Source organism: Ovis canadensis, chromosome 15, assembly GCF_042477335.2.
Source record: "Ovis canadensis isolate MfBH-ARS-UI-01 breed Bighorn chromosome 15, ARS-UI_OviCan_v2, whole genome shotgun sequence".
Classification (NCBI taxonomy): Eukaryota; Metazoa; Chordata; class Mammalia; order Artiodactyla; family Bovidae; genus Ovis; species Ovis canadensis.
In genome coordinates this window covers 60414729-60428343 of record NC_091259.1, presented here as the reverse complement: position 1 = coordinate 60428343, position 13615 = coordinate 60414729, and the positions used below count along the sequence as shown (strand labels likewise).

The window sequence follows — 13615 nt, the reverse complement described above, 5'->3', positions numbered from 1 at the left end:
CATTGGAAAAGACCCTGATGCTGGGAAAAATTGAAGGCAGGAGGAGAAGGGGACGACAGAGGGTGAGATGGTTGGATGGTATCACCTACTCAACGGACATGAGTCTGAGTAAGCTCTGGGAGTTGGTAATGGACAGGGAGGCCTGGCATGCTGTAGTCCATGGGGTTGCAAAGAGTCGGACACGGCAAAGCAAGTGAACTGAACTGAACTGAACTAACAGGCAAAACAAATATTTGGTGTTAGAAATTATTATAGTAGTTACTCTTTGGGTAAATAGTGACTGAGAAAGAATATAAGAGTTTGTTTCTGGGCTATTAATAATGTTTCTGTTTAAAGTATTTTAATTTTGTTGAAGTATAATTGACATATTATATAATTAAATAATGTTAATTATATATTAAATAATGTTAATAATGCTTCTTGATGTGTGCAAATTATATAGAGACATTCACTTTCTGAAAGTGTATCTAGACTGTGCACTGTTTAATACATATGTTACACTTCTATTAAAAAAATTACTTAAAATTGCACTTAACTTGGGATCCCTGGTGATCTCTAAAGTGTATGTGTGTGTGTCTGTGTGTCTGTGTGTGTATCTGTGTGTGTGTAGGGATGATGAGAGGTGCTAGCCAGGTAAAGATCTGAGGCAAAGTGTTCCAGGAGAAGGGAACAAGCAGTCCACAGGCCCTACAGGAAGGAGCTTGGCATGTTCAAACAGAAATAAAGACTTGTGTGGCTGGCATACAGTGAATGAAGAGATGAATGTGAGATCATTCATTTATTCATCCATCAGATATGTAAGAGTTGTGCCAGAAGCTAAGCCAGAGGACAGCCAATTGTTCAGAAAGTTTGGCAGAGAAAAAAAGGAGAAAAAATAGCCACTGTAAAGGGTTAGGAAAGTCCTAAGAATATCTTTTACACACAAACACACACAGTAGAAGAAAGGAAAGACTGAAGATAGGGGGAAAATTCCTAGAAAACAGAGAAGCATAGCATAACGGGTATGGGTGGGAGGGATCACTCTGGAAAGGATATGGTAAACCTAAAATAAAATAGAGTCACATAGGCAAGGATTTTGAAATGGAGAGAAGCAAAATGAAAGCATTCTCCATGCTTTCACTGAAATTTGAGGAATAGTCACATGTGAGAGTAGTGAACCTGCAGAATTATTTACAAGAATGATGATTTTAAAAATTCTTTTTTCCTTCAAGTATAATTTAATGAAGAAACTGAGATCTCGGATGCATCCCTGACACTGTCCCCTGCCATGCTGAGCTGTCCAGAGCCCTCACCGTGCGGCAGCCCAGGGAACTCTAAACTGTAAGGCACCAGGCCTCCAGCAGGCTCCCCACCAGCTGTCCCAGGGCCTTCCTAAACAGGAAGTTACACATCAAGCACAGCCACTCACAGAGCCAGCTGCCCGCCAACACGTGATAGGGAACTTCACAGAGGAAATATGCAAAGCTGATTGTCCTCTGCATACCCACGGTCAGTTATGATACAGAAAGATAACTTCAACATGTCAATAAAGATGAATGCAAATGCTCTGAGGAACTATTTAACAGTCAAGATGATTTCAGGCTGTGCATTTTACCATTTATTGAGTATTAGGGTAAAGGGTCTGAGGTTAACACCATTATCATAGTATACTGAGATTATAAAGGACATTATGAACAATGTGAAAAGTTATGCTTTAGGAGTTCCCTGGTGGCCTAGTGGCTAGAATTCCGGGTGTTCACTGCTGAGGCCCAGGTTCAATCTCTGGTCACAGAACTGAGATCCCACAAGCCAAGTGGTATGACCCCCCAAAAACAGTTATACTTCATTGCCCATTTTAACTAGGACTGAGTTTGTTTTCTTGGCATAAAAAGATAGCAGTTCATTGGTATTCTGAATCAATGTAGATCATTACTTCGTTTTGAAATCGGAGGAATAGTCACATCTTCTACCAATAAAGTCAGTGTGTTCATGAGTGCTCAGCCGCTTCAGTCCTGTCCAGCTCTTTGCAACCCTATGGACTGTAGCCCTCCAGGTTCCTCTGTCCATAGAATTCTCCAGGCAAGAATACTGGAGTGGGTTGCCATGCCCTCTTCCAAAGGATCTTCCCAACCCAGGGATGAACCTGTGTCTCCTGCATTGCAGGCTGATTCTTTACTGCTGAGACACGGGGGAAGTCCAATAAAACCAGTGGAAACTGCCAAAAAGTCCTCGTGGAGTGGTATAAGCCAGTCAGATCTCAAGAATGACATAAAGATACGCATTTTGCCTGAGACATACACTCAACTCTCTGAAGCACTATATTACAATATGCCACACAGTTTATATAACAAGGAATGGATTTTAATGTGTTAATATCTTTTATTAATATATTATTCTCTTGATGGTTTTATAATGAATTGAGTTCAAGATGACTAGGTGATAACTTTGAAACTCTATATTTCTTTCAATAAATGATCATATGAATGTTGCAGAGCTTGCATATATCCTTGAGATAGACATATCCCTGGCTAAGAATGTTTTCATATTGTTTCACATTGTTGCTTGGACTTTGCCCATAAGAAAAGACATAAGTAATAAATGTGCATCAATTATATTCATCATGGTGCAATGTTCTATCTGCAAAAAGATTTTAAAGTACTTTCTATCTTCAAAAGATACTCCTTTTATAAGATGACACAGAAAGTAAGAATCCTAAAAAAGAAGTTTCATCAGCTCTGATACTGATAAAAATAGTCAAGATCCAGCTGACACAGCCAATATAAGCAACTTGGTTGGATCTGTATATAGGACTTACAAAGCATAATACTGCTTTCATACTTGACTCAACACTTTTCCTTTGTAATGATGAGACATCTTGCACCAAAAGTTGACAGACTTTCACATAAATCTCTGGACAGCTTCCTTCAGTTCAGTTCAGTTCAGTCACTCAGTCGTGTCCGAATCTTTGTGACCCCACGAATCGCAGCACACCAGGCCTCCCTGTCCATCACCAACTCCCGGAGTTCACTCAAACTCATGTCCATTGAGTCAGTGATACCATCCAGCCATCTCATCCTCTGTCATCCCCTTCTCCTCCTGCCCCCAATCCCTCCCAGCATCAGTCTTTTCCAATGAGCCAACTCTTCACATGAGGTGGCCAAAGTATTGGAGTTTCAGCTTCAGCATCAGTCCTTCCAATGAACACCCAGGACTGATCTCCTTTAGGATGGACTGGCTGGATCTCCTTGCAGTCCAAGGGACTCTCAAGAGTCTTCTCCAACACCACAGTTCAAAAGCATCAATTCTTTGGCACTCAGCCTTCTTCACAGTCCAACTCTCACATCCATACATGACCACATGAAAAACCATAGCCTTGACTAGATGGACCTTTGTTGGCAAAGTAATGTCTCTGCTTTTGAATATGCTATCTAGGTTGGTCATAACTTTCCTTCCAAGGAGTAAGCATCTTTTAATTTCATGACTGCAATCACCATCTGCAGTGATTTTGGAGCCCAGAAAAATAAAGTCAGCCACTGTTTCCACTGTTTCCCCATCTATTTCCCATGAAATGATGGGACCAGATGCCATGATATTCGTTTTCTGAATGTTGAGCTTTAAGCCAACTTTTTCACTCTCTTCTTTCACTTTCATCAAGAGGCTTTTTAGTTCCTCTTCACTTTCTGCCATAAGGGTGGTGTCATCTGCATATCTGAGGTTATTGATAATTCTCCTGGCAATCTTGATTCCAACTTGTGCTTCTTCCAGCCCAGCATTTCTCATGATGTACTCTGTATATAAGTTAAATAAGCAGGGTGACAATATATAGCCTTGACGTACAAGACAAAAAAATACTGGACTTCAAAATACTGATGATGAAGAAGAAGTGGAAACTTGAAGAGATATTTTAATCAGTCAATCACTCTGAGAAACATCATACTGTCTCTGCATCATAATAACAATATAGTCACACAACTACATAGTCAGGAAAATCAATTATGGTTTTCTTCTGAATTTCTTAAAAAGTATGAAAGCCTTCTTGATTTGGACCCTGTGACTTGTATCAGAGTTCTTTCAATGAAATTTTATTAATTTATTTATTTTTGGCTGCACTGGGTCTCTGTTGCAGGCTTCTCATTGCAGTGACTTCTCTTGTTGCAGAGCATGGACTGTAGGTGTGTGGGCCTCAGTAGTTGTAGCACAGGGGTTTAGTTGCTCCACAGCATGTGGGATCTTCCCAGACCAGGGATTGAACCCATGTCCCCTGCATTCTTAACCATTGGACCACATAGGAAATCCATGCAGTAGAGCTCTGAACAAAATCACACAATGCTTGTTTCTATGGCTCTTCTCACTAATCAATACAGACCATCAGGAACAGTACTCCTCCGAATACTAGACCGGTTATCCAGAAGCCACTGCTCAGAAGTCAGATCCCCATTTCTTTTACTTTGGTCAAAAGTAAAAGACTTCAAAAACTCTCAGATATATTTGAGAGCTAATACTGAACATTAATGATATTTTGGAGTGATAATCCTGAAGTAATCCCTACTTCACATTAGCTCAGATGTTAAATGATAGGATGAGAAAAACAGAACTACAAGGGAAGTTTGCTTGCATCAATATGAACGTTCATCAAACACTACAAATATTAAGGAAGAAAGTGGGCTTGCAAGGATTTCTATGAATATGTCACTACATCTAAGCTTCTAGTCAACATGTAAACAGGAAACATGGAGATGCTTCTGATGAGAAAGGAGAACCTGATTTAACTTATTTAACTTCTGGCTCAGAGCAAATGAAGAATCCTGTGAAACGGTCATTGAGGAAGCCACAACAGATAACAACAACAAAACACGACTCTGATGTTGCCACAACAGAAATGACTGGCTTCCTCTTGAGCTGTGCTTTGAAACTTCACTATTTGGCTCTGCATTAAATAAGTCTGCAGAAAAACTGCTACATACAACCAATGCAGAAAAGAAAGCTTTTAAAGACCCTGACATTCCAGCAAAAAATTCTCTCTACTTGTCCTTAACTTTGTTCATTCATTCAAGGAAGGTGTTTCAACACTGGATATTCACACGGAAGTCAGCTTTCTCAAGACTGCTTTACCATCTTATGCTGATATGGGAGTTCCACTTCTTGGAAAGATTGTAATGTCAGAAATGCCATCTTAGCACAATAGTTTAGAAGGTCATCTCCCTCATGTCTCGCTGCTAGTCTTCATTGGCTGTAATTTAGTTACCCCATTTGTTTGTTGCACTTGGTGTCTTTTTTTTTTTTTCTTAAGAGTGCCAGTTGCAAAAACCATTCTGCTGGTGCAGTATAACTTACCATTAAATGATGCCAAAAGTGTGTTGTATTGCAGTTGGCAAACATTTAATTTGCCAGGAGTCTTGCTCATTACAGCATATCCTAATGCAACAAAGAGCTCCTTTTTTTTGTTTGTTTGTTTAAATTGATCCCTAGGTTGTTGGTTTCTTTTTAACACAGAACTTTTTAGCAATCAGCACTGTATTTTTATTTTCAGGTAAACCTACTTTTTTCCCCCTCAGCAAGCAGCACAAAGGATCTTTGTTCCCAGATCAGGGAGGGGACCCAAGTCCCCTGCAATGAAAGCACAGTCTTAACCACTAGACCACCAGGGAAGTCTCTACATTTCTTTAGGATAACCCTTGTAGGTTTTATGATAACTGTAAACATTTATAAGCAGTCACTGAATATTGTAGTGGAGATTTTATATAACTCTAAGAAACTTGTTTACTTTTATATTTTATTATCTACGCTTTTGGGAATAATGGAAAGGGATTTGACTCTTCCTATAAACAGACTTTTTGGTATTTAGACTATAAAGAGTATAAAACAATAAACACCCATTACTGCCAGAAGATTTGATGACACATTAAGAATTCCTATGGAGGGAATTCCCTGGTGTTCCAGTGGTTAGACTCTGAGCTTTCACTCCTCCTTGGTCAGGGAATTAATATCCCACAAGCCATGCAGCTGTGCATCGAGGCAAAAAAAAAGAATTCCCGTGGATACCTAATAAATTATGTATATCAGCTGAACTTTGTCAAAGGTATGCAAATCAGTATAATTTAACTTTGTTTGAAATACTGAAGGTATGCAAATCAGTAAAATTATGTATAATTTGACCTTGCTGTATAAGGCCTTAATTCAGACTATAAAAGTTAAGACATTTCATGAGAAGTTTTGGAAAACATTCTCTTTTTTTTAATGCATTTAAAGAATCTGCCTGCTAAGCAGGAGACATGGGTTTGATCCCTGGGTTAGGAAGACTCCCTGGAGAAGGAAACAGCAACCCACTTCAGTATTCTTGCCTGGGAAATCCCACAGACAGAGGAGCCTAGTGGGCTATAGCCCACAGGCTCGCAAGACTCAGACGCAACTGACCAACTTACCAACTAAACAATATCCTTAAAAGGATGTTAACATGGTTTGATTTGCATTTGGTTTTGTTTCTCTCTCTTCCTCTTTTTTTTGGGGGGTAGCAGCAGCAGCAGCATTATTGAAATGTAATTCACATATCACACAATTCATCCATTTAAAGAGTAAAATTCAATGCTTTTTAGTAAGTCAGAGATGTAAAACTATTACTACAATCAATTTTACAACATTTTCATCACCCCAAAACAACCACATCCCCTTAACATGTCAGCTGTCATGTCCAAATCCTCCCATCCCCCCAGCTCTACTTTCTGCTTTCTCTATAGATTTGCCTATATAAATGGGAACATACATTATGTGGTCTTTTGTGACTGTTTTTTTTTACTTAGTATGTTTTCAAGACTTATCCATATCATAGCAGGTATCAGTACTTCACCCATTTTTATTGCTGGAGAGTATCCCATTGTTTGGGTAATGACATTTTATTTATCTACTCAACAATTGGTGGACATTTGGTTTATTTTCTATTTTTGGCAAACATCCTAGTTTTAAATAAAATTTATATGTAGACTTTTTCACATTGGGTTTTTCTTTTCATAGACTGTCTAAGGAAAAATAGAACTTTTTTCATTTTGGTAGCAGTGGTTGCTCCGTGATATCATCTTGATTTAAGAAGTTTTCTTTAGTTTCTATACCAACTAACATAAAGTTGAATTTGATGTTTGCAAACCAAGGACTATGATTTGAGGTTAAAATCACACATTAGAAGCATTGAGGCTATCTATGTCTTCAGGTCAAAATACTCTAGTGATAAATCCACTATGAAGACATTACTTTAGGCAATCTAGATATTAAACTGGGATTTCCTGAGTGGTTCCACGGTTAAAAATCTGCCTACCAATGCAGGAGTTCAGTTCAGTCGCTCAGTTGTGTCTGACTCTGTGACCCCATGGACTACAGCATACCAGGCCTCCCTGTCCATTACCAACTCCCAGAGCTTACTCAAATTTATGTCCATTGAGTCGGTGATACCATCCAACCATCTCACCTGTCGTCCCCTTCTCCTCCTGCCTTAGATCTTTCCCAGCATCAGGGTCTTTTCAAAAGAGTCAGTTCTTCACATCAGGTGGCCAAAGTATTGGAGTTTCAGCTTTAGCATCAGTCCTTCCAATGAATATTCAGGACTGATTTCCTTTAGGATGGACTGGTTTGATCTTGCAGTCCAAGGGACTCTCAAGAGTTTTCTCCAACACCACAGAATTCTTTGGCACTCAGCTCTCTTTATAGTCCAACTCTCACATCCATACATGACTACTGGAAAAACCAAAGCTTTGACTAGACAGACCTTTGTTGGCAAAGTAATATCTCTGCTTTTTAATATGCTATCTAGGTTGGTCATAGCTTTTCTTCCAAAGAGCAAACATCTTTTAATTTCATGGCTGCAGTCACCATCTGCAGTGATTTTGGGGCCCAAAAAATAAAGTCTCTTACTGTTTCCATTGTTTCCTCATATATTTGCCATGAAGTGATGGGACCAGGTGCCATGATCTTAGTTTTCTGAATGTTGAGCTTTAAGCCAACTTTTTCACTCTCCTCTTTCACTTTCATCAAGAGGCTTTTTAGCTCCTCTTCACTCTCTGCCATAAGGATGGTATCATCTGCATATCTGAGGTTATGGATATTTCTCCTGGCAATCTTGATTCCCACTTGTGCTTCATCCAACCCAGCGTTTCACATGATGTACTTTGCATATAAGTTAAATAAGCAGGGTGACAATATACAGCCTTGACATACTCCTTTCCCTATTTGGAACCAGTCTGTTGTTCTATGTCCAATTCTAACTGCTGCGTCTTGGACCTGAATACAGATATCTGAAGAGGCAGGTCAGGTGGTCTGGTATTCCCATCTCTTTCAGAATTTTCCACAGTTTGTTATGATCCACACAGTCAAAGGCTTTGGCATAGTCAATAAAGCAGAAATAGATGTTTTTCTGGAACTCTATTGCTTTTTCCATGATCCAGTGGATGTTGACAATTTGATCTCTGGTTCCTCTGTCTTTTCTAAATCCAGCTTGAACATCAGGAAGTTCACGGTTCACGTATTGCTGAAGCCTGGCTTGGAGAATTTTGAGCATTACTTTACTAGCGTGTGAGATGAGTGCAGTTGTGCAGTAATTTGAGCATTCTTTGGCATTGCCTTTCTTTGGGATTGGAATGAAAACTGACCTTTTCCAGTCCTGTGGCCATTGCTGAGTTTTCCAAGTTTGTTGGGATATTGAGTGCAGGATTTTCACAGCATCATCTTTCAGGATTTGAAATAGCTCTACTGGAATTCTATCACCTCCACTAGCTTTGTTCGCAGTGATGCTTCCTAAGGCCCACTTGACTTCCCATTCCAGGTGTCTGGCTCTAAGTTGGTGATCACACTATCGTGATTATCTGGGTCATGAAGATCTTTTTTGTACAGTTCTGTGTATTCTTGCCACCTCTTCTTAACATCTTCTGCTTCTGTTAGGTCCATACCCTTTCTGTCCTTTATTGTGCCCATCTTGCAGACAATGTGTTCAATCCCTGGTCTGGGAGGATCCCACATACTGTGGGACCACTAAGTCACTGCACGACAACTACTGAGCCTGGGTGCTGCAACTACTGAAACCCAAAATTTCTAGAACCTCTACCCTGCAACAAGAGAAGTCACTGCAATGAGAATCCCCTGCATTGCAGCTACAGAGTAACCCCTGCTCTCCACAACTAGAGAAAGCCTACATAGCAACAAGGACCCAACACAACCAAATAAATAAATCAGTTTCTAAAATAATCAAAAAAATTATTTTTAAAAATGACAATTTTTTAAAAGGACATTAAAAAATGTATGGATCAATTTCATCTCTTAAATGTTTTTAAAGAAATTCAGCTTTTATATCATTTTTTAAAGTATGATCATCAAATTTCCTTGATTTCTTTTTTTTTTATTTCTTTTTAAAAAATGCAATCGGATAATTTTGTATTTGCTTTGGGAGGGGAGTTAATATGGCTAACAATATTCTTGGCAAAAAAATACCAGAGACATTTGAGAGCTTTTTTTCTCATGTTGGTTTTCATTACCTAATGTTTTCAGCTTTCTCTGTCATTCTTGCTTTTTTCTCATTTTCAGTGTTTCAATTTGTTTTTATAACTTTAAATTTCCAAAATTATAAGTACAGTGGATTGCTTTTCAGCATGATGTTAACATTATAAACTGTGTCAAATTGATTACTGGCATATATAACATGCAGCTTTCCAGGCGATGCTAGCAGTAAAGAATCAGCCTACCAATGCAGGAGATGCAAAAGAAATGAGGGTTCGATCCCTTGGTTGAGAAGATTCCCTTGGAAAAGGAAATGGCAACCCACTCCAGTATTCTCACCTGGGAAATTCTATGGACAGAGGAACCTGGTGGGCTACAGTCCTAGGGTTGCAAACAGTCAGACACACATGTAAAACACGTTTACAAATAAACTGGGATTTCTTTTTTCAATAAACTAGATGTGCAAAAGGTTTGTAAAATGCACTTATCTGTACTCATTGTACATCCTAAAAGATGATGCTGTGAAAGTGCTGCACTCAATATGCCAGCAAATTTGGAAAACTCAGCAGTGGCCACAGGACTGGAAAAGGTCAGTCTTCATTCCAATTCCAAAGAAAGGTAATGCCAAAGAATGCTCAAACTATCGCACAATTGCACTCATCTCACATGGGAGCAAAGTAATGCTCAAAATTCTCCAAGCCAGGATTCGACAGTATGTGAACTGTGAACTTAAAGATGTTCAAACTGGTTTTAGAAAAGGCAGAGGAACCAGATATCAAATTGCCAACATCCACTGGAGTATCAAAATAACAAGAGAGTTCCAGAAAAACATCTATTTCTGCTTTATTGACTATGCCAAAGCCTTTGACTATGTGGATTACCACAGACTGAAGAGATGGGAGTACCAGACCACCTGACCTGCCTCTTGAGAAATGTGTATGAGGTCAAAAAGCAACAGTTAGAACTGGACAAGGAACACAGACTGGTTCCAAATAGGAAAGGAGTACGTCAAGGCTGTATACTGTCACCCTGCTTATTTAACTTCTATGCAGAGTACATCATGAGAAATGCTGGGCTGGATGAAGCACAAGCTGGAATCAAGATTGCCAGGAGAAATATCAATAACCTCAGATATGCAGATGACACCACCCTTATGGCAGAAAGCCTCTTAATGAAAGTGAAAGAGGAGAGTGAAAAAGTTGACTTAAAGCTCAACATTCAGAAAACAAATATCTTGGCATCTGGTCCCATTACTTCATGGCAAATAGATGGGAAATGGTGGTAACAGTGAGAGATTTTATTTTGGGGGGCCCCCAAATCACTGCGGATGGTGACTTCAGCCATGAAGTTAAAAAGACACTTACTCCTTGGAAGAAAAGTTATGACCTACCTAAACAGAATATTAAAAAGCAGAGACATTACTTTGCCAACAAAGGTCCATCTAGTCAAGGCTGTGGTTTTTCCAGTAGTTATATATGGGTATGAATGTTGGACTATAAAGAAAGCTGAGCACCGAAGAATTAATGCTTTTGAACTGTGGTGTTGGAGAAGACTCTTGAGAGTCCCTTGGACAACAAGGAGATCCAACCAGTCCATCCTAAAGGAAATCAGTCCTGAATATTCATTGGAAGGACTGATGCTGAAGCTGAAACTCCAATATTTTGGCCACGTGATGCAAGAACTGACTCATTTGAAAAGACCCTGATGCTGGGAAAGATTGAAGGCAGGAGGAGAAGGGGACGACAGAGGGTGAGATGGTTGGATGGCATCATCGACTCAATGGACATGAGTTTGGGTAAACTTCAGGAGTTGGTGATGGATAGGGAGGCCTGGCATACTGCAGTCCATGGGGTCGAAAAGAGTTGGACATGACTGAGCGACTGAACTGAACTGAACTGTACCCACTGTGGACAAAGAACGTCTGCCTGCCAGAGGAGTAAACAGAGATGTTAATACCATCAAGCCACCTGCCACAGTACTCCCTGAGGGGATTCAAGATGGCAAAAAACAGGATACTGTCCCTAGATAGTTGAGGTGCATATCAAAAGAATAATTTCAGTAAGTCCAGACTGCTGCACTTTCCCATACATAGAAAAGTGCTAAATTCATTAACTTGAGATGTCTGTTTTTTCTTTAATTAGCTGTAATCTTTTGATGTTCAACTACCTGGGTTTGTTTTGTTGTTGTTTAAGAACTCCTGTATACCCAGGTGGCACAGTGGTAAAGAATCCGCCTGCCAATGCAGGAGACGCAAGAGACTCAGGTTCAATCTCTGGGTTGGGAAGATCCCCTAGAGAAGGAAACGGCTACCCACTCCAGTATTCTTGCCTGGAAAACTGCATGGAAAGAGGAGCCTGGCATGCTATAGTCCATGGGGTTGCAAAGAGCTGGACATGACTGAGCAATGAGCACAGCCTGTATACCCTGGCTCCTCCTCTACTTCTTCAGAATAGTTCCTCAGAGGTATCTGAGAGGCTGTATCCCTGGCTTACATCTTCAATAATGCCCCAAGTAAACATCATTCTCAACTTTTAGGTTGCTCATTTTTTACAGTTAATACTACGCATTCTTCTTTCTCCATAAGACATCTTATGACTTGGATAAGTTGCTTGCTAAAGGTCCAGAGGTACAGTGTCTGTAGCATTGTTCTCATCTGCCTAGCCCATTCCAACGAAAAGAGAATTTAACAGGACTTCTTAAGAAATCCATATTGAATCATGGTGATACCTACTTCCCTTTTTAAATGTCCACATATCATCCTTCTAACAGTCCCTTGAATTTTGCTAGGGATGAACAAATATCTCACAGGTATGGAGCCTTTGAAATACAGACTCTTCCCTATTTCGGCAATCAGGGTAGCACTTTTATTTCCAGGTTTTTGGTTCTACTCTAGTTTTCATGTCTCCTCAAAGATCACCAACCAGTTCAGTAGTCTCCCCACAAATTTGCACAGCATCCTGGGAATTTGTTCATCACAGCCAAAGACAGAAGCTCATGTACAAAACCTAGGCCAGCAGTGGATGGGAGACTCCAGTGCCAGAAATAAATTTTGGGCTTGATTCCTCCAGGAACATATGCTTATTGTGTTTTTTCTTTTCTGCTGTAATTATCCAGTCCTGTTCCAGCTATGGTCTCCTGGCTGACAATTCCCTCTGCTTACAAGAAATATCCAAATGGAGCTGACTGAGTTGGGCTTAAATCATGGTTCACCATTTCCTGACATTGTGACGCATGTGGCTCAGTGGTAAATTAACCTGCCAGGGCTTCCCTGGTGGCTCAGATAGCAATGAATCCACCTGCAATGCAGGAGATATGGGTTCGACCCCTGGGTCAGAAAGATCCCCTGAAGGATGAAATGGCAACCCACTCCAGTATTCTTGCCTGGGGAAATCCCATGGAGGAGCCTGGTGAGCTACATTCCGTGGGCTGGCAATGAGTCGGACACAACTGAGCACAAGTACTAGACTTAGACAAGTGCGACATCAGGCAGATGATTTAACCTCTCTGGCACTCATTTATAGATCAGAGGTTAATACCAGTCTCACAGGATTACACAGAAGGGAAGTATCCACAATGAACCTGAACATAGTAACTGCACACACTTAATGTTCATCTTCTCAGATCTTCCCACTACACTTTCCAAGGGCACTTTCAACAACAGGCCAAACAGCTGCAACTGAAGAAAAACACACAACCTGAAAGCGACCAGTTAAACTTTACTCGGGAATCTTACTGAAGAAGATAGCCTGTGAGAGGGCCTCTCAGATACCTTTGAGGAGATGTTTCAAAGAGGTTAAGAGAAAAGCCAGGATAAATATTTTGCTGGGAAAAAAAAAATGTAGTTGAATATAAAAAAATTACTGTCAACCATAAAGAACAGACATCTCAAATTAATGATTTTAGTGGTTTTCTGTATGTAGGAAAATGTAAGAAGCTGGATTCATTTAAATTATTCCTTAGGTACGCATCTTAAATACAGAAGGCCAGTAGTACCCAAAGCACAGAATGCTTCCTGTTTTCCTCCATCCGGAATTCCTCTCAGGGCTCACCATGGTTGGGTGGTTACAGTGGCTGATGGCCAGAGCATTACAGAACTGAGATGGTGGGCAACTTTGTTCACTAGAATGGAAGACAACGTCCACAATTTCTCACAACAGTCCCA

General features: G+C 40.1%; 1 long non-coding RNA gene across 2 annotated transcripts in view; it reads right to left on the bottom strand.

Annotated features, from left to right (window-relative positions):
* LOC138420030 (uncharacterized) overlaps positions 1-13615 on the bottom strand; it is a 62811-nt gene that overhangs the window by 47697 nt on the left and 1499 nt on the right. The window lies entirely within an intron of this gene.